The sequence below is a fragment of the Pinus tabuliformis genome, chromosome X, assembly GCF_031772625.1.
Source record: "Pinus tabuliformis cultivar Carrire ecotype Pingquan chromosome X, CPIR1, whole genome shotgun sequence".
Classification (NCBI taxonomy): domain Eukaryota; kingdom Viridiplantae; phylum Streptophyta; class Pinopsida; order Pinales; family Pinaceae; genus Pinus; species Pinus tabuliformis.
The window spans coordinates 79,853,638-79,879,304 of record NC_142308.1 but is presented as its reverse complement, the minus strand read 5'-3'; the positions used below and the strand labels follow the sequence as shown (position 1 = coordinate 79,879,304).

The 25,667-nt window shown below is 41.4% G+C and overlaps 1 protein-coding gene across 2 annotated transcripts in view; it reads left to right on the top strand.

Annotated features, from left to right (window-relative positions):
- Nucleotides 1-25,667, top strand: part of LOC149138463 (putative tRNA pseudouridine synthase) — a 364,078-nt gene that overhangs the window by 192,148 nt on the left and 146,263 nt on the right. The gene's annotated exons all lie outside the window — the stretch shown is intronic.

Below are 25,667 nucleotides of genomic sequence, written 5' to 3'. Positions count from 1 at the left end.
GCAATCCAAGAAGTTCATATAAGTGAATCCATCAAGGCCCACTCTTAATATCCAAGTTTGAGAGTAACTTATTTATAAGGGGTGTGTTGGCCCTCAACACTCCCATACACATATTGTGGGTCCACTTCGAAAATTTTGAGTCCTAGCCCTAAAATCGCGAATAGCAGAGAATTTGAGTCTTCGCTTTGAATCTTTCATTCCTGTTTTGACCAAGTCATCTTGCCTTTGGAGAGCCTTGATGTCAAGATATGGGGATATTATCATCTAATCCAGGCCACTCGTTCATATTTATGCTAAGGTAGTTGAAATATTAGGGGCATGGGGTGCCTTACTCTTAAGAGAAATTAGAATTATATCTTAAACTCTGTAGCTGATATCGGTGATAGGAATATCTTTTAGTTTTGGTCACAGGCAAGGTTTAACCCCTTCAAGCCCTAAGGTGGGGCCCATGCTTACATCGTCTTGAAGGTTGGAGAGTTGGAAGGTTATACAGTTTTTAGATTTTGATCAAGGATTATTTGACCGAGCTCTAAGCAAAGGTTTATGCTTACATTGTGCGTCAAACATCAAGTCTATTACAGGTTAGTTAACAACATAGCATCTTTTTCCTCAGACTTTGAGTGCAATTGCCTCTTCTTTTCCTCAAGCCTCAATATGAGCTAGGTCATTTACCAAACATATCATGGTTCTAATCCCCATTCATCAAGATGGGATCTACCCTAGATCACAATGTTGGGCCTCCAAGGCGTCGGGCATTGAGCCATGGGAAAGCTTGTTTCCCTGATCTCTGATAGCCCAATTATCCCTCTGGGACCCACTAACTCATCACAGCATCGGACCTTGAAGGAAGAATAGACTTGATGCATTGGGTTCAAATGATTCCTTGAACTGCAAGACCCTAGGGATGGGCTCACTGGCATTTATTTTCATGATATATCAAGAGTTAAGGTGTTGTTTGAGGCATGTGATAAAATCTGAATGTTGGCCTTTCAAAATTTTTGTGGGATCCTGGCATTCAATTTTCCTATCAACCACCAGCTCAAACCCATTAGCTATCTATGAAACCACTTAGCAACTTTGCATCATCTAGAACATATTTATTGTGAGTTTAGAATTGGAGTGTTTGACGTCACTACAATCACTGTTATTTTCTCCTTGAACAAGAATCCTAATGACATGATATTGTCAATGTACTTAGCAACTTTCATGACATTAGGCAATACCAGTTTCCTGACAGTTAAGGTACAGTTGGGCCTTGTTTTTTTCACTCTTAGGATTGTTGTGAAAATGGTCATGGGAATGGAAATTTAGAAAGGATATTCTCTATAGGATTCAATGGAAAAGCAGATTTGAATCATTTGAACATAGTTCAAGTATTCTAGTCATTGCCACAATTTCGTCATTCCATCTTGTTCCCACTGTTTTACTAGATTTTCATCTTCTAATTCCACCAATATTAGAACATGCTTTGAGACCTAGTTCTGGAATGCGAGTCATGTTAGAGTTTTGAGTTCACTGACCTCCTAACAACATTGGCAATTCTACATGGAATGATTCATCTGTGGCAGGCCATATATGGTTCCAAAGAAAGGAAAGGAAAAGCATAAGAAAAGTTCAAGACCCATGGATGAAAACTAGATAGATCAAATGGCCATTGTCATCTATGGAGATACCTTCTATAGAATTGAGTTGATGCATGACAAGGATCATCACAAATTGTTCTAAGGCCACAACACATCGTGCATTATAAAAATGTCCTAGGAGTGCCTGATAACAAGATGGTTGAGTTATCGATGAACCATATGGTAACAAGGTCTTGACTTCATAACATTGTTGCAAAGACGTAAGTGATGTGATGCTTAGATATAATTCAGTCGCTGATTAAAAGGCTGGATTTCAGCAATTGGCAGATTTATTCAAACTCTAAATGATGTATTGGCTCCTATACTTCTAACTACGTTAACATGATATATAAGTTTCCATCACCTGAAGGATATCTCACTAAGTAGTGGATTGATGATTGCTACACTAGTAAGGACATGAGCAAAGTAACCTAGGGTTGGTGGAACCTTGATGCATCATTTCACAAACATTCTTCCAGGGCTCACATTATTAGGAGTTTGAAGGCTCTTTTCATGGATGTTAGCATCCTAATGTGGAGATTATATGGGGAAAAGGATGCAACTCATATGAGAGATATGAAAACGCATTTCTTGATTGGGCCAAAAGCTTGTCAAGCAACATTAACAATGCTATTAGGACAGAAGGACAGACAATACACCAGCCAATCAAAAGTCCAAATGTTAGATGTCGTCATATCTACTTGGTCTAGTATGTTCTTCTAACCTTGGGGTTGTAGTGGAGTTGGAATCCTCAAAGTATTCTAATTCATGTGTATTGTCAAGACTTATGGCTATCAAAGTACAAAACTTGGTATATGTTAACACCCAAAATGGATTTCTCCCAAATTCCATCTGGCGCTAGTACTCAATAGAGATGGTTCATGGATACATTATGAGATGGACTGGTTGGTTGGTCCATCATTCAACATTGATGGTTTGAGAGTGTAAGCACATGGTCTTACGTCTTTATTGCGAAAGGGTTGATAATTGGACATGGTTTCTATATAGGTAGTGTTACCGCTTAAACTAGCAGGGTCCTAAAAGGGGATCCTTGAAAGGTTACTACTAGGCTAAGGGCAACAATGGAGCGATAGCCCATTGTCCCCTCGACTAAGGCTCTCTTCTCTTTACGAATTTTCATTGATGGGAGGAGACCCATTATTATAAGGATCACGAAATGGATGGATCAATGATAGGGCGAGGGGTGATCCTGGTAGCTTATTCACAAGAGGCTCAAATATGTGGATTGCTTGTCTTACTGTATTTTGGACCAAAAATCGAAGTATTTGGATGGCTAGATCGTGTGATAATTGATGCCCTAGGTGACCTAGAGGACGAGACCTAGAGAAGAGGAAAGGGGAGAAGAAAGATACTTTTAAGGTGATCACCTTTGGGTGGACTAGTGCCTAATCCTTTGGGGAGGTTGGAGTCAGGTAGAATTATGCCTATGGACCTTTGAATTTTCTAGGTCAAGGAGGCCTCAAAGGCAACTTTGCTTGGCACTAGCGCTGCAGCAAAAGCAACTTCAAAGACTTTATACTTCATTTTGCAAGGTAAATGGATTGTCAAGATGAATTTCGGTAATGAAACATCCCTAGGAACATTCATTCATTATACATGGCCCATACATGAAGCATTCGATATCCAGAAACAAAATTTCCACAACTTCACATAAGAGATGTAGCAAATAAGCCCTAGTATAGTGAAATCCCAGCAACAATGTATGTGACAAAATTAGAAAGAAATAATAGCATTAAAATATACTTACATGTATAAGAATATATTCAACCATCCAAAAACTTGTCATCAAGAAGCTCCAAGACATGAAAATTATCCAAACATCAAAATTTGTTCCATGCTCCAAAAATTCCTCCTCGAAGAAGGATAGAGAAAATATATAAAGAGATATTAGTTCCAGTTGCAAGTGATGATGCTAAAATAAATCCTCATCACTTCTATTTATACACCTCTAATGAGTTTGATTTAGCTACTTGGGCCTACATTAGTCCCCAAAGTAAAAATAATGTGCAAATAACTAACTTTAGGTGACAAGCCCACCAAACTAGCTCATAAACAAAATAATAAGCCTCTTAAGAGGTTGAATGATCAATAATACATGTCGTTGGGCCTTCTTAGAAATATGATGAAGTCCATAAGTGCCATAATGATAAATAAGACTCTCAGAAGTAGTGGACAAGGGGTTGGCCCCTTGTTTTCCAAATAATAAACCCATGGTGCTCCCAATGGGTGTGAGGGCACACAAGTAACCTCATGGGTCTCCAAGTAGGTCAAAGATGCCTGAAGACCATCTATAAGGGCTCATATGATGGTGTAAGTGATGCCACACCAACATACAAGTCTTGGGTCATCTTTTGAGTGCATGGTACAAATGTGGGGCCAGCTGAGCATGGTGAACTAGGTGCATCTTCCTCGTCCAATAGGTGAATCTCGAGAAATATCTAAACATCTCTAGGGATCCATGGAGTGTTGTCTACTGTTGTGGAGGCCCATGGCTCTCAACACACACCCTACATGTGCCAATGTGGCCCTCAGGAGGGTTAGGACCCTGTATAAGGAGACCAAACCCAAAATGGAGACCATCTGCAATCCTACATAAGATCCAATGCGTCCCCTAGCCTTCTAGTACAACAAGTCATCAAGGGAAATTGAGTTAAAAAGCTTACAAACCATGGACAACAGGTGAGCACTTCATAATGGCATGGCCTTCCATAGTGGGCTTTAGCATGTGCTAATGTCTCTAAGCTCCAAGTGGGGTTAACCGAGTATCCTATTACGTGGTTTTTACTTTTAAAGGGGATAGTATGTCCAAGGTACATCCTTCAAAGGGTGGTGGCATGTGATAAAGAGATGAATGGAGTAGGGAATGAAAGTGGCAACCCTGGGCCACATGTTGGGGTACAAGGGTAGCTAATAAAAGAGAAGCCCACACTTGGGTATATAATGTATAGGAGGGAGCAATCGTGGTGCATGAGGTGCCCCGAGCTTGATTTTTTCACCCTTCTTCATATGCCTTTTGCCTTTTATTATTTTTCTTTAATTAACTGCTCGGGGCTCAAGGGATAAGAGCATGATGTGTAAGGTATAGCAGTGGATACCCCCTTTAGGGTAGGGCGATTCATTGCCACTAGGGGTTTGGAAAATCATGTATTCCTGAATGATAAAGGAGGCTCATCTAGGGCTTGTAGGAACCAAGGTGATGGGCATGATAATGGGGTAGAGGTCATGTATTGCCTTTTTCCCACGTGCTAAATGTGTTTGTCCCGACCGTCTTTTGCATTTTGTGGTACATTTTCCTTTTGAATGTGGCCAATTATGATTTTACTTTTCTTTTCAGTTGCATCAACCTCTGGGGCATTGTTCCAGGCTCGACCCAAGGTGTGGGCAAGTGTAAGGGGAAGGCTAACCCTATGTCGACCCAGTGGAGGAATGTGGACCCAGGTGGGAGGCATGATGAATGGGATTATAATGAGCGGAAGGGGACTAATATATGTGGATGAGGGAGAGGGACCATGCAACCAAAATCAGGGTTTCCCATGAAGTACCATACCTAGAGCCCAAAGGTCAGTAAAATAGATCCCACGGGTCTAGGGTCCAAAGTTAACATCCAAAAGGGGTATAGGGGACAACAAGAGCACAAAACTGGCCCACTCTTTCCGCTGAATCCCCTCATTAATCCATGCCCAAAAGTTTCCATGATAAGTAAACTACAATACTCAATTACCAATCTACAAGGCATACCTTTAGGTTTGGGAGCCCCGCCTTCAAATATACGACCATGACAAATGGGTGAGGGACCACATGGCTGGCTTAGGTGGCGGAGAAATTTTAATGGATTCCAAGACCTTGATTTTTCTCTATATATAGCCTCGAGTTTTTTGGATGTGACAATGCTTTTGGGGACCTTGTGTGGCGTAGAGTATCAATTTCGAATTTCAGGGCATTATGAGGAGTTTTACTTTTCAAGGTGTGTTAGCGCTCGAATTTGCCTCAAGCTAAGGAAGGCGAAACTCAAGGCAACATCAAACCAAGCTCAGCCTCGTAGCTAGCCCCACGAGGACAAGAGAGGGCTCTCTCCGGGTCTATCTCGACAAGAGGTCTTCAAAGGGGCTGAGATGACCGATATGAATACTGATTTTAGGCTAGTAAATTGATAAGATAGTTTGATTTCAGATTTTTAGGGTTTTGTTGGAAAACAGGGAAAGGCAATTTTGGGTGCGGGGATGTGACACAGTTTTTGCAGAGGTCTTTTTGGGGCAAGGTAGGCAATCGTCTTGATGTCTTTAAATGAATTGAATGGATAGAAATGACTGGTGAGGAGCTAAGGAGAGCGAGAAAATTTCAGGAGTTCTCCTTAAACAGATGAAAACATAGATATTAAACAAACTCAAAGGCAGAGCATACAAGATTATGAATTCTACCTTAACACTTCATTTGTTTAATTTGCAGAAGAGAATAGTAGGAAAATGATACACATAACAAACTTACAAGTACATGAGAGAAACACACCATCAACACAAATAACCATAGGAATCCCAAATAGTGCCGCAAAACCCTGGTCTTTCCTTTGCCAAAATTGCTGAGATACAATGTGTAATACAGTCTAAGCTTATCCCCCAAGAGTCCAACTATGAAAATGACTAAGAAAGTACATAATATAGGCAAGCTAACACATTTCCTTGCCTCTAGGGGTTGAGCTCATCATCCTAGGAGTTGTTTCAACCAATTCTAAACTAAGCACTACAATCTAGGCAGTCAAAACAACTTGCCTCTATAAGTTAGGAAACCAATTCATTCATTAATTTTTTGCTATTTTATGAATGAATCTTCTAGAATAGGTAAAAAAAAGTGTCATGTCATCATGAAAATACATTAGTTACATCAAAGAGGGTGAAAAATCCCATGAAAAGTCAAAACTAGTCAAAAGCTGCGTTGTCATAAGCTGTAGATGAAAAACTGGCAAATTTCCCTGATGCGTAGCGCGCCTTTGAGCCCACTTTTGGGGCACTTCCCGGCATCCAAATGAGGCTCAAGTGGGCTTGTTGGAAAGGTCTGGATGTCTACTCTCCAGCCCAAGTGAAATTTCTCCATTTTGGTGCCCATTTTCCCTCCAAAAATGCAATCTCCCAAGACTGCTTCCTGTGTGTCCAAAAAGTGGCAGAAGGTCATTTTTTGCTTGTTTTTTGACCTTTTGGGGGCCCAAACCTCAATGAAATGTCCTGGCAGTGGCTGAGCAAGTGTAATTTGTCATGACAAATCCAAAAATGCAGAGTTTTTGTGAAATGGACCGCCCCATCTTCAAGGTAGCGCGCGGCGTGCTACACGTTGAGGGCAAAAACCTATTTTTAGCAAAAAAAATTCAAAATTGACCAAAATTGCTCCAAATTTTCTGAATTTTGAGCTAGGGGTGTATCATTGAGCACCATGCTCCTTCAAGGAGGCTTCGGCCAAAATCTGAAGTGGATTGGGCCTTTTCCTCCATTTTAATGCCTTGGCCAATCGTCCTTTGAGTACCTTCATTTTCGCTTTGCACACATGCATGCGGGCCCAATAATGATTCTTCATGTGGCGAAGCATATCTTTGTCCCTGTTTGCCTTGGCTAGCAACTTCTCTAAATGAGTGTTCACCCGGATGAGCATAGACCCTTGCTCAATAGGTGTCAAATCACCGGGTCTCTTGTGGGCCAAGTTTCGGTCTTCTCGGATTCGCCGCAACTCATCAAAAGTGTGTTCATCTTCTAGCTGCTTGTTACGCTGCTCCAAGTAGTTGATTGTCCAATTGGTCGTTTTCAATTTCTGTTGCAACAAGCGATTTTCAGCCTTCTGTTGCTGAATGATCTCCTTTAGCTTCGAGCTAGGAGAACTGATGTCAAGGTCAATAATGTCTATGTCCGGATCACCTGATGGTCCCTCATCAATCATGGGCTGCTTGCCTCTCTCCTGTACCTGTGCTGCTGTCGAAAGTGAGGCCCCTTCCACCTGATGTGGAGATAACACTCGCTGTGCTGATGAAGAAAGCGAGACCCCTTCCACCTGGTGTGGAGATAATACTCGCCGTGCAGATGCAAATAAGGCCCTGTGGCCTCTCTGATATGTAACACATGCTGGAGTGCTGACATGCTCGGGCTCTGGAATGTGAAACTGATGTGAAGGCCCCCCCTCATCATGGACAATCTCAGGGGGTGGCTGTGGCACCGTGAAGAAGTCGCGAGAGATGAAATCCTCCCAAGCAATACCCTGTTGTGCCAACTGATGCATCACTATGATCTCGATCAGTGCATAATGATATATACTCTTGTGTTGTTGTGCGGGGTTCTTCCTTTGCACTAAGGGCACCATCCTCTCTATATTTCGGCACATGAAAAATGGAATGTTCATCATTCGTACTCGGGTGAAATGCATCAACAAACGGATATGGTACGAATATAAACGTGAAAATCTGCCCTCACAAGTGAAATAGCGCGTAATGAGCCTCATCAAGGGTGCATATTCATCCCTTAGGAATCTGAAGGGAAAAACAGCAGTTAGGTGTCTCATACACCCGGGTTTGATATATGGTTCATAATGAAATCTGTCTAGTTGCTGGCGCTTGTTCCACTCCTCCCCAACATTTGGTATCCCGGTGGCTTGAGCAACAATTTCGGGTGATAGGGTGAAGTCCACTCCTGCAAGGTTCACCTGACCATTGTGCAAATGTAGGACAAACAAGCGGACTAGTTCTCTGTGATGTTGAATTTGCGAGATCCGCTCACAATATCCAAAGCATGATTGATACTGAAAACATGTCATTGCAAGTGGATAAGCTTGCAACTGAGCCAAAGAAGTGGGCTCCTCCCTGACATGCCGACCACCTTTACCACCCTTATGATGTCTCCTTGGCACTTCTATCTCCGGTGTCGAATCACTGTCATAACTCTGCTCATAATCTGATTCGGTTTCTGACATGGTTTTGAAGGCAAGATGGCTGAAATGTATTGCTGACTTTGCATCCAATTAACTGCTGTTTGACTTTTTCAAATGCTGTCACGAAGGGGACATAAATACAAGGGGATTGTTAGGGAAAGGGGAACATGAGGGAATTAGGGACAATAAACATAAATAAGGAATTTAGAGAAGGCAACATGGGAAATCATAATATTGTGGGATTTTAAGGTGAAGTAGGGTTTGGGAATTTAGTAGGTTTTAGGGATTTTAGAGAGGAAGATTATAAAATTTTATGGGAAAATTTGAAGGAGAATGTTGGTGAAGATGAGGGAAAAGAGGGATCAAAAAAGGGCAACTTTGGACAGCAAAATACTTTGAAACCCTAGCACAACTAAGTCTTTAAATTTTCCACAGCAATGTAGTGTTTTAACTTCTCATTTTCATGGCATTTTTAACATATTAATTTCTCCTTCATCTTGCAAAACCAAAGCTAGCCATGGAGGAGAGGCCTACCTGAAATTTGCTTGAGAGAAAAGAGGATTTGGTAGCTTGCTGGCAGTTTATTGGGCGAAAAACCCAACGCGTAGCGCCCCTCTGGTGCGTAGCGCCTGAGTAAAAATGCACTGGAAAAGTCGCGCTGATGCGTAGCGCGCCCTGGGTGCATAGCGCGCCTCAGCTGATGCGTAGCGCCCCCCTGAAATTGCCCAATTTGCTCAATGACTCTTGAAATCGCCTTTGCAAGGATTCACTTGGCTTGTGAGAGGCAAATGAGTTGCTAATGAAGAGTGATGTGCTTTTATAGGCTCCTTTTTTATTTTTATTTGCCCAAAACCCACTTTATAATGTTTGAGTGTTGACACTTTTTGAATTAATTGGCTCTGACTTCTGGTTTCCTTTTTTTGAAAAAAAATTGGTTGAAATGATGATTTCTTCTGAAAATTTTTGCAGGGATGGCTTCTGAGATGCTTTGGCAAAGGAGACCAAGGCTGCGCTTCAACATTTGGAGAATTTGAAATTTCGACAATTTTTTACAAAAACGAGATAATGACCTTTGTTTTTCAAAAACAGAGTTTTGAAAACAAGGTGAAAATTTCGCTGTACAATAATGAGAATTATTGAAATGATGTTTTATGAAGGACATCCCTCTGGCCTGCTGGTCCTTTATGACCTCTCAAGACAAAAATTGACTCAACCCTAGACCTAAGACCTCGAAATTTAAAAAAAGATGAATGACCCTTTGAAGATTTTATTTACTTAAACAAACCTGAACCAGCAGTGCCAAACAGGAGGGGAATAAAAGACACAAACTCCTCCACCAGAGTTATGGCATGCCTAACGGAATGCTACATGATCACATTGATGGGACACCTAATCATGAAATGCAAAGAGCTTTGATCTCTGGTGGAGGGCTACTAGACCGACTCTAACATTGGCTCCAATGGGGATGGTAGCTCCTTGGAGATGCCAAGAACCTCAGACCTCTGGGAGAGCAGACCAGTGCGTTCAACCATTGGGCAATGGAGTCATTATTTACTCATTTGACACAAACTTTGACAGTTTTGGTGACTACAAATTTAACTGAAAATTGGACACAACTTTGACCCAAACTAACTCAATTTTGGACAGAAAATGAACTGATAAAACCAACTTGACAAACCTCAAACCAACCAATCTTCATCTTCAGAATTATAGCCTTCACCGTGGGCCCCAGACTGTGGATGAAAGATCAGTACACACATGCGATAAAACAGAAGTAAAACGGTATGTACAATGATGATGACAAGAGCAGAAAATGCTCAGACATGGTACCTTTTTAGCAGCCGACCATTGACCGACCCTCCCGGATAATCATCTCCGTTCATTTTTGAGAAGAAAAGCATTTTGGCCACGATATGCTGCAATCTTGTAGGGACCCTTCCATAAATTGTCAAATTTGTCGTGCTTCCCTTTGTCTTCATTCCGAGCATCCCACCTCAAAACCACATCATCTATTTGGAAGTCATCTGGTTTTGCCTTCCTATCATAAATCTTTTTTATGCGCTCTTGCAGCTTGAGAGTATTTTGAAGTACTTTCTCCCGTGTCTGCTGTAAAGGATCATTTGATTAATCCGCCTCTGCATGGGATCTTCCTCACTACCAGCTTCTTGAAACAATTTGACCACCGCAATAGCAAGCGAAGTAGGAAACATCGCGTTTGTCCCATACACCAACTCAAAAGGAGACATGCCAATTGACTTTTTCTGACTTACCCTATCAGCCCACAGTGCATTCACTAACTTTTTGTGCCAGCTCTTCTTATTGATTTCCAGCAACTTTTTAATGATATTTACCAAGGACTTATTTGAAGATTCTGCCAGCCCGTTTCCTTGCGGATGGTAGGCGGTAGAATGCCCCAAGCTGATATTGTATTTGTAGCAAAAGTCAACCATTCTCTTTGATTTGAATGCTGCTGCATTATCTGTGATTAATTTACTAGGACAACCAAAACGTGACAGTATATTATTTTCAAGGAAAGAAATAATTACCGTATCCGTGGCCTGCCGGGTGGGAATGGCTTCAATCCATTTTGTGAAGTAATCTGTAGCTATCAATATCCATCTATGCTGTCCTGACGATGGCGGATGAATTTCGCCGATAAAATCCAAGCCCCACTACTGAAATGGTGCGCTGACCTCAATTGGTTTGAGAGGCAATGGCTGTAATTTCTGTGTCCCTTGAAAAATTTGGCACTCGTGACAATTCTTGACAGCTTTATATACATCTAAAAACAATGAAGGCCAATAAAAACCTGCCCTTAGGATCTTATTTGCTGTAGTCTTCCAAAACAAATGGCCCCCGCAGTCACCTTTATGAAAATCTTCCACAACTGTTTTGGCTTCCTCCTCGACCAAACAATTCAGCAATATTCCACCGGGGTCTTTCCAATATAGTGCAGATTTGAGGATGCAAAACTTGGCTGCTTTCAACTTCAATGTCCTACTTTTATTTTGAGGCATCCCAGGAGGTGAAGACAAATTTTGAAGTACGTATATAATATCAGCATATCAAGGAGAAGAAACAAAGATGTCAGATACCTGTTGTGCTGAATTCTCCTCATCTTCATCGGACATGGCAGCCATCAAATTGATATCTAGGACATGTAAATTTGTTTCAGCCATTAATTTAGCGAGACCTTGACCTTTGATCAGCTTTGTTGGTTTAATCTCCACGTCATACTCTAACAACGCAGCGATCCACTTACCCCGCCTTCCTTCTGGTTCTGCCTGTACCAAAACATCCTTTACTGCCGCGTTAGGAACATATGCTATAATGTGGGAATGCAATATATACACACGGAAATCCTTCAAGGCCTTCACAAGCGCAAGCGCTTGTTTTTCAATGATGTTATACTTTAATGCTCCATCCCTTATAATACGGCTGAAAAAAGCAATAGGCTTCTCAACTCCATCTCTTTTTTGCATTAGTACAGCTGCCAATGTGTGCTCAGAAGCAAATGAAAACAAAATAAAGTCTTGTGTGTAATCCGGACTGATTAGAGTAGGGGCTGAAGATAGAACCAACTTTACCAAATTGAAAGATTTTATCGCCTCTTCTGTCCATTTTAATTGACTGTCCTTTTTCAGCATGTTTGTGATTTCTCTAAGATGCTCAGCAAGATTTGGAATGAAGCAACGCAGAAAATTCAGTTTCCCGTTAAAGCACTGTATTTCTTTTTTGTTCTGAGGCTGCTCAATTTGCTGAATAGCTTCAACACGTGCAGGATCTATACGGATGCCGTCTTTGGAAATGATGTGACCCAAGAGCTTGCCTTCACTCGTGGCGAAAAGACTCTTCTTTGGATTCAGCGAAATACCATATTTTCTGCACTTTTGAAAAACAATTTTCAAGTGATATAAATGTTCTTCATCAGATTTCGAAAATATAGTCAAGTCATCAAGGTAAACAACCAAAAAAACATCTTTCTCGTTGGCGAAAGCCATATCCATCGCACGCTGAAAAGTGGCACCTGCATTTTTCAAACCAAACGGCATCTTTGCATAATGAAAAGTTCCCCATGGAGTGGTGAATGCAGTTTTGTCACGATCATCCTCATGCACCAAAATCTGATTGTACGTGGAATAGCCATTGAGTAGCGACATCCTTGATGTTCCAACTACTCGCTGCAATATATGATCCATCTTGGGCAACGGATAATTGTCTTTTAAAGACACCTTATTCAAATTTCTGAAGTCAATGCATAAACGGATCTCACCGGTCTTCTTTCTTACGGGCACCAAATTTGATATCCAATCGGAAAATCTGATAGGCACTATGATCCCAGACTTGTACAACCTGTTCACTTCTTTTTCTATCAATGGCAGCAATTTAGGATTGATTCTCCTCAACTTTTGACGGAAAGGTTTCTGATTTGGCTTTATAAGAATAGTATGCTGAATGATATTGGTGTCATATGTTTTCAGATCTGAGTAATCCATGCAAAAACATTAGAAAATGAAGATAACAATCTGATATACTCTTCCTTTACCTTTGGTGACAATGACTTAGATAGCTTTACCATCTTAGGATTTTCAGCTGTCCCAATATTTACCTCTTCAACACCTTTTTCAGTCGGTCTTAATGTCGGTTTGGGGGCCACATCATCTTGATCAAACAACTCCTCTAAAGGAATCAATCCCTTAGGAATAAAATTATCCTTAAGTTGCAGCACATCCATTTGATTTACTTCATCTGATTCTGTATCTATGGAGGTATCTTTAAACTCACCTTCAATCTGCAGAAAATCTTTGATTTCTTCATCATCCTGAAAGACTTGCCAACATCTTTGATTATCCGGAACTGTGGGGCGGTGTTTCACATAAATCTCAAATTTGTTGCTGGAATCCATTGGAATTTTTAAGTTACTTGCTGCCTTGGCCAGCGCATCCACAACACCATTTTGTATGCGGGGCACACATGTCAAAGTATGCTCAGAAAATAATTTCAAAATATCTAGGACAGCATTTCGATATGCCCTCATACGAGGATGCTTGGCCTGAAACTCACCTTTAACTTGCTTTATCACCAACTCGGAATCACCATAGACTGCAATCTTCTTTGCTTTCAGCTTGCGAAGAATTTTAAGGCCAGCAATGAGAGCCTCATATTCTGCCTCATTATTTGAACAATCTAATGCTAGTTTATAAGAACACACTCTCACCTTGCTTGGGACTTTGTCTCGAGCAGAAAAGGGACTTCGAATCCACACACCAATACCAGCACCATCGCTGCCCACAGCGCCATCAAAATCCATGGTCCAAAGACCATCTTCATCTTCTTCCAAGTGCTGAAACTGTGTTGCCTCTGTTTTTTCTGTTTGCTGCCCCTTAGCTTCAGTTGTTTGCTTCATGGCAGCTGGCTTTTCTTCTCTTTCCTTTTGCAGAACTTCTCTAAAATTTTCAGTAATCTCTGGTATATCCTCTGCCTGAACTAACTGACTATCTATCTCATTAAAATTATCAGCAAACAAAACAAACGACTCCAAATTTGTATGTACATAATTTACAAGATGATTTATTGGCTTTTCTTTGCTAGTTATCATGTATTTCATCTTTTGCTCCCGATATAACTTTCTCATTTGACCGAAGACTGGAATTGTAGCATAAGAAAATTCTAGCTGAAGTGTACCTTTCAACTTAGCTCCCCAAGATCTTGAAAGCAACATACCAAAACGCGGAGGAATATCCGCCACAACCACATCCATCAAGACATTCTTAGCTAGAATTTGATCTAGGCTTACCACCAAGTCCTTGATCAATCCGATACACTTTACCCGGCTGGAATCAAACGAATACAAATCATGATATTTTCTTGTTATGTCTAATCCCAGCGTTTCCATGATTGCTTTCAGCATCAAATTGTGCGAAGCACCCGAGTCAAACATAGCATTATGTAAAACATACCCATGCAACCTCAAACTGATATAGAAGGGAGGAACATCACTTTCAGGAGACTCACCATCTAAAGCAGGCCCAAAAATTAATTCCGGCTGATCATCTTCTACATTTACCGTGTCAAGCATTGGATCAATATTCAAAATTTTGGAGATTTGACCTCGGTAGCTGTTGTTTTTCATGATTTCAGTCAATGGAATAGACACTTTCAGCTTTGAAATTTCATTCTCCAAACTAAATGCTGAAACTTTTTCACTTTCTTTGGCCGGAACTTCTCTTCTTTCAACTTTATCCCTCATTGTGCTTGGTGGCTGATTTACCTTATCTGCTGAAGATGATTGACTTGCTGGGGGATCAATTATCTCTTTTCCTTTTTTTTGTGGGGAAGCTGAATTATTTTTTGCTGAAGTATCTTTCTTCTTCTGAATGGGATTTATGGGAACAGCTCGATTTCTTAATTGTTTCTGCTGAGCGGACAAAGCATTGAGATATCCTCTTTGGTACTCCTCCGATTCTTCCTCAAGCGCTGCATCATTTGATAAGATATAATTCTCATCTTGATGGATGATGGAGTTTCTCACAAATTCTTCTTCTTCTGTAATATAGGTAGGCAGATCATCAGGAGTGAAAAAGTGATTTTCCTCCCCTATAGTATCACCTTCATCCTCAGATTCTTGGCTAACAAAATTCTGCTGAAGAGGAGGTTTTATTTGCTGCTGAACTGCTGACTCTTGTGCCCTTGATTCACGCTACTTAATTCTGTATTGTGGCTGCTGCGGACCTCGGAAATTAGGATTGCGAATCTGTGGCTCCGGCTTGTCGAGATGGACCTTTTCGAGCATCTTTTCTACCTTTTCTACCTTGCGAAGGAGCTAATCTGATGTAGAAGCTCCTTCTTTGGTTGTCACTCGTTTTTCGGCTTTCATCCTTACTCTTTTATCATTCAAATTCGCTTCAACACTAACAGTGATTTTCTGCATATCCTCCAAGGTAGGTGGATCTCTGTCTCGCAATGAATAAGCCATCTCCGGATCAAAGCCATCCGGGAATTTGAGAAGAGCTGATTTTCTAGATGGTCTTAAGTCATCCGGAATAGCATTATAAACTGTGTTAAATCTGATAATATAATCTTGGACAGACTCACGATGATTACGTTTGAGATTGTTGTACTCGGCATTGATCTGAAGTGGATCCTTTCTGATTTCCCATCGGTCTAGAAACTGTCTCTGAAGTTCATCCAATGTGGGTATGCTTCTAGCTGTCAAACCTCTAAACCATTTTCTTACTTCTCCTCCGAATGTTTGCACAAACAAACGCATGGTTACATCTTCTTCATCTATCTCATATAAATAAAAAAAAGTTGCCATTTTGTCTATATGCTGCTGAGCGAAAACACTTTGAGGAGTGCCTTCAACACTAACAGTGATTTTCTGCATATCCTCCAAGGTAGGCGGATCTCTGTCTCGCAATGAATAAGCCATCTCCGGATCAAAGCCATCCGGGAATTTGAGAAGAGCTGATTTTCTAGATGGTCTTAAGTCATCCGGAATAGCATTATAAACTGTGTTAAATCTGATAATATAATCTTGGACAGACTCACCATGATTACGTTTGAGATTGTTGTACTCGGCATTGATCTGAAGTGGATCCTTTCTGATTTCCCATCGGTCTAGAAACTGTCTCTGAAGTTCATCCAATGTGGGTATGCTTCTAGCTGTCAAACCTCTGAACCATTTTCTTACTTCTCCTCCGAATGTTTGCACAAACAAACGCATAGTTACATCTTCTTCATCTATCTCATATAAATAAAAAAAAGTTGCCATTTTGTCTATATGCTGCTGAGCGGAAACACTTTGAGGAGTGCCATCAAACATGGGAATTTTGCTCTGATAATCAGCTGGCATATCATGCAGATTTTGAGGAAGAGCAAGAGGAGCAAACCGAGCAGCCATTGCTTTAGGTAGATTGGGTCTAGGAGTAGTAGGTGGAGTAGGTGTAGCTGTAGTATGAGGGGTATGGGGAGGTGTAGGCGGAGGAGAAGCGATATGGGATGAAGAGGGAGAATTGACTGTAGTTTCAGGATGTGTGACTATAGGGGAAATAGAAATAAAAGGACGATTGGTCTGCTCGTGCGGAACAAAAGCCGTGATAGTAGATCCAATATTGACAGATACAGTTTCGAGGAAATTAGCAAGATTAGTGACTTGGATATCTGTCTGAAGGTGTCTTAGGATGAAATTTTCAACCAATTTATTGTGTCTCTCGATTTCAAGGGCAACAGCAAAATCAAGATTGAGGACTAGGGAATCGAGTGCACTTTCAGATTTGGTTTTGAACAGGGACAACTCGAAGCTCTCATCAAAATTAATGTCTTCAAAATACTTAAAAACAGTTGGACATGAGTGAGATTTGAATATATGACTAGAATCTGAAGCCAGCTTGGATATTCTCAAAATATCAAGGAACAAATAGCCAATCAGCCTGTGAAAACTCTCAACTTATCATCAAAAGTTCAGAGTTTACAAATGTACTGGGGTAAAATGCAAATGAAGTGTTGTATTCACAAGCTCACGGAGATTGACTGAAGCAGTGTTTATCTACTTTCGCTTATGCAAAGCAAAAGCGTTTCGAAGGCTACCTGGCATATCTTCAGACTTCGTCTAATACTTATGAAATAAACACATCAACCCGCAAACAAGTTGTTCTCCCCAGTATGGTCGCCAATATGTTAGCGCTCGAATTTGCCTCAAGCTGAGGAAGGCGAAACTCAAGGCAACATCAAACCAAGCTCAGCCTCGTAGCTAGCCCTACGAGGACAGGAGAGGGCTCTCTCCGGGTCTATCTCGGCAAGAGGTCTTCAAAGGGGCTGAGATGACCGATATGAATACTGATTTTAGGCTAGTAAACTGATAAGATAGTTTGATTTAAGATTTTTAGGGTTTTGTTGGAAAACAGGGAAAGGCAATTTTGGGTGTGGGGATGTGACACAGTTTTTGCAGAGGTCTTTTTGGGGCAAGGTAGGCAATTGTCCTGATGTCTTTAAAGGAATTGAATGGATAGAAATGACTGGTGAGGAGCTAAGGAGAGCGAGAAAATTTCAGGAGTTCTCCTTAAACGGATGAAAACATAGATATTAAACAAACTTAAAGGCAGAGCATACAAGATTATGAATTCTACCTTAACACTTCATTTGTTTAATTTGCAGAAGAGAATAGTAGGAAAATGATACACATAACAAACTTACAAGTACATGAGAGAAACACACCATCAACACAAATAACCACAGGAATCCCAAATAGTGCTGCAAAACCCTGGTCTTTCCTTTGCCAAAATTGCTGAGATACAATGTGTAATACAGTCTAAGCTTATCCCCCAAGAGTCCAACCATGAAAATGACTAAGAAAGTACATAATATAGGCAAGCTAACACATTTCCTTGCCTCTAGGGGTCGAGCTCATCATCCTAGGAGTTGTTTCAACCAATTCTAAACTAAGCACTACAATCTAGGCAGTCAAAACAACTTGCCTCTATAAGTTAGGAAACCAATTCATTCATTAATTTTTTGCTATTTTATGAATGAATCTTCTAGAATAGGTAAAAAAAAGTGTCATCTCATCATGAAAATACATTAGTTACATCAAAGAGGGTGAAAAATCCCATGAAAAGTCAAAACTAGTCAAAAGCTACGTTGTCCTAAGCTGTAGATGAAAAACTGGCAAATTTCCCTGATGCGTAGCGCGCCTTTGAGCCCACTTTTGGGGCACTTCCCGGCATCCAAATAAGGCTCAAGTGGGCTTGTTGGAAAGGTCTGGAGGTCTACTCTCCAGCCCAAGTGGAATTTCTCAATTTGGTGCCCATTTGCCCCTCCAAAAATGCAATCTCCCAAGACTGCTTCCTGTGTATCCAAAAAGTGGCAGAAGGTCATTTTTTGCTTGTTTTTTGACCTTTTGGGGACCCAAACCTGAATGAAATGTCCTGGCAGTGGCTGAGCAAGTGTAATTTGTTATGACAAATCCAAAAATGCAGAGTTTTTGTGAAATGGACCTCCCCATCTTCAGGGTAGCGCGCGGCGCGCTACACGTTGAGGGCAAAAACCTGTTTTTAGCAAAAAAATTTCAAAATTGACCAAAATTGCTCCAAATTTTCTGAATTTTGAGCTGGGGGTCTATCATTGAGCACCATGCTCCTTCAAGGAGGCTTCGGCCAAAATCTGAAGTGGATCGGGCCTTTTCCTCCGTTTTTGTGCCTTGGCCAATCGTCCTTTGAGTACCTTCATTTTCGCTTTGCACACATGAATGCGGGCCCAATAATGATTCTTCATGTGGCAGAGGATATCTTTGTCCATGTTTGCCTTGGCTAGCAACTTCTCTAAATGAGTGTTCACCCGAATGAGCATAGACCCTTGCTCAATAGGTGTCAAATCACCGGGTCTCTTGCGGGCCAAGTTTCGGTCTTCTCGGATTCGCCGCAACTCATCAAAAGTGTGTTCATCTTCTAGCTGCCTTTTACGCTGCTCCAAGCATTTGATTGTCCAATTGGCCGTTTCCAAATTCTGTTGCAACAAGCGATTTTCAGCCTTCTGTTGCTGAATGATCTCCTTTAGCTTCGAGCTAGGGGAACTGATGTCAAGGTCAATAATGTCTATGTCCGGATCACCTGATGGTCCCTCATCAATCATGGGCTGCTTGCCTCTCTCCTGTACTTGTGCTGCTGTCAAAAGCGAGGCCCCTTCCACCTGATGTGGAGATAACACTCGTTGTGCTGATGAAGAAAGCGAGACCCCTTCCACCTGGTGTGGAGATAATACTCGCCGTGCAGATGCAAATAAGGCCCTGTGGCCTCTCTGATATGTAACACATGCTGGAGTGCTGACATGCTCGGGCTCTGAAATGTGAAACTGATGTGAAGGCCCTCCCTCATCATGGACAATCTCAGGGGGTGGCTGTGGCACCGTGAAGAAGTCGCGAGAGATGAAATCCTCCCAAGCAATACCCTGCTGTGCCAACTGATGCATCACTATGATCTCGATCAGTTCATAATGATATATACTCTTGTGTCGCTGTGCGGGGTTCTTCCTTTGCACTAAGGGCACCATCCTCTCTATATTTCGGCACATGAAAAATGGAATGTTCATCATTCGTACCCGGGTGAAATGCATCAACAAACGGATATGGTACGAATATAAACGTGAAAATCTGCCCTCACAAGTGAAATAGCGCATAATGAGCCTCATCAAGGGTGCATACTCATCCCTTAGGAATCTGAAGGGAAAACAGCAGTTAGGTGTCTCATACACCCGGGTTTGATATATGGTTCATAATGAAATCTGTCTAGTTGCTGGCGCTTGTTCCACTCCTCCCCAACATTTGGTATCCCGGTGGCTTGAGCAACAATTTCGGGTGATAGGGTGAAGTCCACTCCTGCAAGGTTCACCTGACCATTGTGCAAATGTAGGACAAACAAGCGGACTAGTTCTCTGTGATGTTGAATTTGCGAGATCCGCTCACAATATCCAAAGCATGATTGATACTGAAAACATGTCATTGCAAGTGGACAAGCTTGCAACTGAGCCAAAGAAGTGGGCTCCTCCCTGACATGCCGATCACCTTTACCACCCTTATGATGCTTCTTTGGCACTTCTATCTCCGGTGTCGAATCACTGTCATAACTCTGCTCATAATCTGATTCGGTTTCTGACATGGTTTTGAAGGCAAGATGGCTGAAATGTATCGCTGACTTTGCACCCAATTAACTGTTGTTTGACTTTTTCAAATGCTGTCACCAAGGGGACATAAATACAAGGGGATTGTTAGGGAAAGGGGAACATGAGGGAATTAGGGACAATAAACATAAATAAGGAATTTAGGGAAGGCAATATGGGAAATCATAATATTGTGGGATTTTAAGGTGAAGTAGGGTTTGGGAATTTAGTAGGTTTTAGGGATTTTAGAGAGGAAGATTATAAAATTTTATGGGAAAATTTGAAGGAGAATGTTGGTGAAGATGAGGGAAAAGAGGGATCAAAAATGGGCAACCTTGAACAGCAAAATACTTTGAAACCCTAGCACAACTAAGTCTTTAAATTTTCCACAGCAATGTAGGGTTTTAACTTCTCATTTTCATGGCATTTTTAACATATTAATTTCTCCTTCATCTTGCAAAACCAAAACTAGCCATGGAGGAGAGGCCTACCTGAAATTTGCTTGAGAGAAAAGAGGATTTGGTAGCTTGCTGGCAGTTTATTGGGCGAAAAACCCAACGCGTAGCGCACCTTGCCCAACGCGTAGCGCCCCTCTGGTGCGTAGCGCCTGAGTAAAAATGCACTGGAAAAGTTGCGCTGATGCGTAGCGCACCCTGGGTGCGTAGCGCGCCTCAGCTGATGCGTAGCACGCCCCTGAAACTGCCCAATTTGCTCAATGACTCTTGAAATCGCCTTTGCAAGGATTCACTTGGCTTGTGAGAGGCAAATGAGTTGTTAATGAAGAGTGATGTGCTTTTATAGGCTCCTTTTTTATTTTTATTTGCCCAAAACCCACTTTATAATGTTTGAGTGTTGACACTTTTTGAATTAATTGGCTTTGACTTCTGGTTTCCTTTTTTTGAAAAAAAATTGGTTGAAATAATGATTTCTTCTGAAAATTTTTGCAAGGATGGCTTCTAAGATGCTTTGGCAAAGGAGACCAAGGCTGCGCTTCAACATTTGGAGAATTTGAAATTTTGACAATTTTTTACAAAAACGAGATAATGACCTTTGTTTTTCAAAAACAGAGTTTTGAAAACAAGGTGAAAATTTAGCTGTACAATAATGAGAATTATTGAAATGATGTTTTATGAAGGACATCCCTCTGGCCTGCTGGTCCTTTATGACCTCTCAAGACAAAAATTGACTCAACCCTAGACCTAAGACCTCGAAATTTAAAACAAGAGGAATGACCCTTTGAAGATTTTATTTACTTAAACAAACCTGAACCAGCAGTGCCAAACAGGAGGGGAATAAAAGACACAAACTCCTCCACCAGAGTTATGGCATGCCTAACGGAATGCAACTTGATCACACTGATGGGACACCTAATCATGAAATGCAAAGAGCTTTGATCTCTGGTGGAGGGCTACTAGACTGATATATGTGGATGAGGGAGAGGGACCATGCAACCAAAATCAGGGTTTCCCATGAAGTACCATACCTAGAGCCCAAAAGTCAGTAAAATAGATCCCACGGGTCTAGGGCCCAAAGTTAACATCCAAAAGGGGTATAGGGGACAACAAGAGCACAGAACTGGCCCACTCTTTCCGCTGAATCCCCTCATTAATCCATGCCCAAAAGTTTCCATGATAAGTAAACTACAATACTCAATTACCAATCTACAAGGCATACCTTTAGGTTTGGGAGCCCCGCCTTCAAATATACGACCATGACAAATGGGTGAGGGACCACATGGCTGGCTTAGTTGGCGGAGAAATTTTAATGGATTCCAAGACCCTGATTTTTCTCTATATATAGCCTCGAGTTTTTTGGATGTGACAATGCTTTTGGGGACCTTGTGTGGCGTAGAGTATCAATTTCGAATTTCAGGGCATTATGAGGAGTTTTACTTTTCAGGGTCGACATCCATTTTGATCTGAATTGGATCCTAATTAAATCTCTTTTGTAAACCTTCTAATTAGCATTTAATTGTTTTAGCAAACTTGAGTGAATGGTCCATGTTGTTGCTCAAACTAGCAGGGGTCCTAGGAGGGGATCCTATAGAGAAACTATTAGGTCAAGGGGCAACAATGGAGCGATAACCCACTGTCACCTCAACTAAGGCTCCCTACTCTTTACGGACTTCCACCGATGGGAGGAGTCCCAATATGAGAGGAATCACGAGGCAAGATGGATCAATGATAAGATATGGTTATTCCTAAAGCCTATTCACAAGAGAGGCTCAAATAATTGGCTTACTTGCTTTGAAAGCAAGGTGATTAGCTCTCTAAGAAGGGTTATGAGGATACCTAGACCTAGGGTCAGGGAATATCCTTTCACAAGAAGTATCCTAGACCTAAGAATCATAAAGGAGATATGCTTCTATCTAACCCTTGTGGAATGCGAGTTACAAAGTTGTGGGACCACAAAGAACCCAATTGGGCCCAAACTAGGTCAAGGATGTAGAGTTGATCAAAGCTAGAGAGGCTTAACGAGTTTAGGGAGGAGAATAGGATCAAAGGACAAATTCTTTTTTGAATTTTAAATGCAATGATCCAAGTGAGGACACTAACCCAAATCAACCTAGGGAAAGAGACGGTCTTATGGCTAGGGCTTGCTATATCTCGAGATTCCACTGTCGGATTTGCTTCAAACTTGGAAGACCTCTTGAGAAAACCCTAGTGCAGTAGTGGACCAAAATTCAAGGGTTTGGAATGGCTACAAAGGATTTCGCTTGATGCCCTAGGTGATCTACTAGGGTTAGGCCTAGAAAAGAAGGAAGGAGGTGAAAATAATTTTCTTTTTTTGTGTGTTGATTTGAGGTAGCATCGGATGTGCTCTAGCTATGAAAATTGGTGGAGAGGCTAAGGCACATGAGATCTCCAATACCCAGAAAGGGTTTGGGTAGATTTTAAACAATTTGGGAGATATTAAAATAATTAATATTTTTAATGAAGTCCCTAAGTCTAAAGATAGGGAAAATAAAATATTAATGTGAATTAATATAAAACTATGTTAGAATAGTCCAAAAGTCATGGATCAAGCCAGATCTAATCTTAGCCGTTGATTACGGACTTAATCTCCACTGTTGATTTGTCAACGAGAAAAGTATAAGAGGAGGCTTGAGGGTCACTTGGAGAACACACTGAGGGAGACCAGTCAGTTCAATTTATGGAGCGGGGTTAGCTGAGAAATTGAACTAGTGGTCTCGTGAATAGTTAGGAGGCAGCAAGTACGAAACAGAGAGACGAGATCAGCCACTAGAGATCAGCATTGAGGCAGGAGAGGCAGACGCAGAGCATTTCAGGTAGATGTAAAGGCAATAGGAGACTGCACAATCATTAACTAGGCCTGCGTGGGTGACGCAGAGAGGCCCAGGGTTGACGCAGTCAAGCAGGGGATGACATAGAGGGTCTGAAAGCCACACAGAGGTTAGCCGGGTTGATGTTGGGATTGAGAGAAGTGCTAGAGAATTTTTTCTCTCTGTAGGTAAGCCAGTTTGGCACCCTGTTGTACTGAAGAATTGCTAAATAATAAAAACCTCCCTTGCTACACCGGTTTTCCCACATTGGGTTTTTTCGGGCACTGTTGTCCAAAATAACTGTGTTAATGTGTTGATTCTTGTGCATATGTTTGTTTTTGTATTACGGTGTGATATCTGCAATAGTATTTATTTTAATGTTTATTGAAGTAATTTCATAAATAACTTATTATGGAATAAGTAGGAAAAATAAATCAGTTGTTGCAGTGATAGAATTTTCATATGATATCAGAGCGAGTAATCAGAGATAGGAAGGGAAAATTAGTTATGGGTCGAGACCATGATGCAAAAGCATCCTTGTTAGGAGACTCACACAGATTTTCAAAAGATTGCACAAGAGAAAGAGATTTCGATTTCTCTATGTTAGCTTCTAGGCTGGAAGAAGAAGTGGCATGTATGACAAGTGCTGCATCATCAGAAGTATGGTATATAGATAGTGGAGCCTCGTGGCATATGACGGGAATCAAGGTGTGTTTCTCAGAATATCGAGAAGAGAAGATGAACTTTCAGATCACCATGGGGAACAAGGCAAAATGTACTCCAGTAGGGAAGGGTACCATAGTCTTTCAGACAGAATTGGGAGAACGGTTCCGTGCTACAAATGTGTTGCATGTACCAGGATTGGGGATGAACTTACTTTCCATATCACAACTACAAGGCAATGACTATGAAGTCTACTCCATCAAGGAAAAGGTATACGTCAAACACCCGAGTTGGAAAAAGAAAGTGCAGATCGGGATCAAAAGTTATCGATTGTATAGATTACAACTAGAATCACCAATGGCACTAATAAGCAGTCATGGAGACAAGGACTTGAACAAACTATGGCGCAGAAGAATGGGTCACTTGCACCATGAAGCTCTAAGAATTCTCAGGAACACTGTAATAGGAGTTCTGGATCTGAGTACGGAATGAGATGATGTATGTAGGGGATGTGCTCTAGGAAAGTATGCCAAGGCAACATTTCCTAGGAGTAAACACTGGGCCAAGAGTGTACTAGGATTGATACAGTTAGATATCTGCGGACCTATGTCTGTCAAAGCTCTCAGTTGTGCCAAGTATTTCCTTACCTTCATTGATGACCACTTAAGGAAAACTTGGATTTATTTTCTGAAAACCAAGGATGAGATTTTCTATCGATTCAAGGAGTTCAAGGCTCTGGTGGAGAATCTGACTAGGAAGAAATTAAAAGTTTTGCGCTTAGATAATGGTGGAGAATATGTCGATAAGGACTTCACTGATTTTTGCGCTAAGGAGGGCATCATAAGAGAGTGGACAACTCCCTATAATCCGGAGCAGAATGGGGTAGCAGAAAGAAGAACAGGACAATTGTAGAAGCAGCTAGGGCCATGATGTATGATCAGAATATGCAAAAATTCCTGTGGGCGAAAGCATGCAACACAACAGTCCATGTTCAGAACAGGACTCCTCATCAGGCATTGGGCAAGATTACTCTAGAGAAAGTCTTCACACGGAAGACACCTGAAGTCAATGATTTCAGGATATTTGGGAGTTTAGCATATTGCCGCATACCCGAAGAAAAGAGGAACAAGCTAGTCAGCCTGCAGAAAAGGGATATCTGGTGGGATATAGCGAGAATGCTAAGGCATACAGAATCTATCTTCCAGGGAGCAGGAAGGTAGTAGTACGACAAGATGTAAAGTTCATGGAGGACAGGGCTTTCAAAAGATCTCGCGAGATGCCTTTCGAGGAGCAGTCGAAAGAGGAGCCATTGGTTAAGCCTCTTCAACCAATAGAAGTAAAGAATTCAAAGATTCTCAGGATGAGGAGGAGGAGCGAACAGAAGCACCTAGTGGCAGAGGAAGAACTAGCAGGGAACTTCGTCAGATTCTGCGAGATGCAGAGGACTTCATCGGTGCCCCAAGAAACAATAAGAGGGAACGAAAACAGCGAAATAGATATCAGGCATTAGTAGCTCAGGATGGAGA